Raw genomic sequence first — 2,747 nt, forward strand, 5'->3', positions numbered from 1 at the left:
TTCAGTCACATCTCATGGTCTTCCTCAGTGTCTCAGTTGTCATGGAGATGGTTTAAGTTTGAATGGTTTTAATTTCAGTTCATTGTCAGTAAAGTTGTTAATAAATCAACAGATGATAAACTGCAGCTGTATTGTGTCTCGTTCTCACCATCAGATGCCTGTGAACTGGAACTGGATCCAAACACAATGAACAGAAGACTCAAACTGTCTGACAACAACAGGAAGGTGACATATATGAAGGAGGTTCAGTCATATCCTGATCATCCAGACAGATTTGACTACTGGCCTGAGCTGCTGAGTAGAAATGTTTTGACTGGTCGCTGTTACTGGGAGGTCGAGTGGAGAGGAAGAGTTTCTATATCAGTGAGTTACATAGGAATCAGAAGGAAAGGATATAGAGATGATTGTTTGTTTGGAAAGAATGATCAGTCCTGGAGTCTGCAGTGCTCTGATGATGGTCGTTACTCTGTCTGGCACAATAACAGAGAAACATCCATCTGCTCCTCCTCTGTCTCTAACAGAGTAGCAGTGTATGTGGACTGTCCTGCTGGCACTCTGTCCTTCTACAGAGTCTCCTCTGACACACTGATCCACCTCCACACCTTCAACACCACATTCACTGAACCTCTGTATGCTGGGTTTGAGTTTGGGTCTGGTTCAGTCTCTCTGTTCCTCTGTAGGAGGGAGAGTCTCTCTGTGTCCTCTGTAGGAGGGAGAGTCTCTCTCTGTCCTCTGTAGGAGGGAGAGTCTCTCTGGTTCCTCTGTAGGAGGGAGAGTCTTTCTGGTTCCTCTGTAGGAGGGAGAGTCTCTCTGGTTCCTCTGTAGGAGGGAGAGTCTCTCTGTGTCCTCTGTAGGAGGGAGAGTCTCTCTGGTTCCTCTGTAGGAGGGAGAGTCTCTCTTGTGGACAGAAACTCTGCTGACTTAAGATCAGCTGCTGAAATCAAACATCACACACACTCTGCACTGTGAAGCAGATCTGTCTCAGACTCAAACACTTTCATTCTACATGATGCAATGATGTCAGGACTGTGGACGTAGTTTGTGTTAAAATATGTTCTGTTAATGTGTGTTAAGACTGAAGGCAATTGGTGGATTGACTTCGAGATGATTGGCTGATGATCCATATCACCACTCATCAGAAGTCCTAGAACCTCTCTGTGGTGATGTCTCAATGTGTAAAATATACAAAGAGCTGAAGTATTGTTTTCAGTTTGAGGACGACTTGCTATGTGTAAAGATGACACATAGGACTGAGTAAGAACTCCTACAGCAGCACCTGAAGTCTTTTGATTAATGGATGTAAAGGCTCGAATATTCCTTATAGATGTGTATCTTGAATAAGTATGATGTATTTTTATATTCCTCCTTAACATGCCAAGTAATTAATGGTTATATTTCACACATTTATTTTTGAGTTTAAGTTTTGATTCATATTTTCTACTTACATTTTTGATGTTTTGATTAGTACTGAGTAATAGTTTTGATTTGTATGCAATATTCGACACGTTGCTTACATTACATTAGTAACTGATTTCAAATACCTTATGTTAATCATAAGTATATCTGTATAATCATCATCATGATGTTTGATAAGTGTATAAATTTGAGATACACAGTAACAGAAAATCTCCTCTGCTAACTGAAGATCAGCTTTTTTGGTGTTTTTATGGTTCTCACATGTATTTTATCTCACCATTATCAATAAAACATATTCATGACATAATTGTTGAAAGCATCCTCACTTTACTGACACAATGGATAATATAACAAGCTTTTAAAATACAACACATTGTTTAAGATGAAACCAGTGGTTTCCAACCTTTTTGTCTTTTGACGTCTTACAAAAAGCAGTGTGTAGTCGGCTCACATTTCAGATGTCTATGAGTTGTTAACAGCTCCACCAAATACTGATTTTTCCCTCTAAGCTTCTCACATGCTTTCATTTCAATAAATGTTCAAATGATCCAATATTTCAGCAAAAATCAAAGATTAGAGAAAAAGTCCAAAAAATGAAAACACATTTGTGTATCAGAACTTTGTTTTTTCTTCTTTCCCATTAATCATCTCAGCAGCCCTCACATTTATCTGCTGACCTTTTGGAGGGGCCCCACCCCTAGGTTGGGAACCACTGGACTAAACTAGCTAACTGTTTATAAAGTAGTGTGAATTAGCTAACTGTATATAAAGTAGTATAAACTAGCTAACTGTAGCCTATATAAAGTACTGTAAACTAGCTAACTGTATATAAAGTAGTGTAAATTAGCTAACTGTATATAAAGTAGTGTAAACTAGCTAACTGTATATAAAGTAGTATAAACTAGCTAACTGTATATAAAGTAGTATAAACTAGCTCCATCTCCAGCAGCTACAACAGTAACGTGCTGCTCTAACACTCATGCTTCACTACTAATAATCTAATGATGTCATATATAATAATATATCACTACTTTAACTGTAATACTGCATACTACATCACTATAATACTGCAGTACTTTTACTTTAATACTACATCAAGCTAAGATAGCAAGATAATAAACAGTATAAAGAAAGCCTGAAGTGGAAAATGCTTAGCAGATAATGTCTTTTGTCTATTAAGGAAACTAGCTTACAGTGTTACCATTGTGCTAATAGGAAAAGTTAATTTTTTCTGTGTGTAAAAAAAAAAAAAAAAAAAAAAATTAAAAAGCGCAACTGCGAGTTCAGAGATGCCGCTCCGCCACCATTTTGAGCCTGTTTGAACAGTGTAA

General features: G+C 37.6%; 1 long non-coding RNA gene across 1 annotated transcript; it reads left to right on the forward strand.

Moving 5' to 3' along the window:
- Positions 1-1,038: 1,038 nt before the first annotated feature.
- Positions 1,039-1,461, forward strand: LOC128359871 (uncharacterized). The gene is made up of 2 exons (XR_008321468.1): positions 1,039-1,088; positions 1,274-1,461. It is a non-coding gene; the product is annotated as an uncharacterized LOC128359871 (long non-coding RNA).
- The last annotated feature ends 1,286 nt before the right edge of the window (positions 1,462-2,747 follow it).

The sequence above is a fragment of the Scomber japonicus genome, chromosome 1 (assembly GCF_027409825.1).
Source record: "Scomber japonicus isolate fScoJap1 chromosome 1, fScoJap1.pri, whole genome shotgun sequence".
Taxonomy (NCBI): Eukaryota; Metazoa; Chordata; class Actinopteri; order Scombriformes; family Scombridae; genus Scomber; species Scomber japonicus.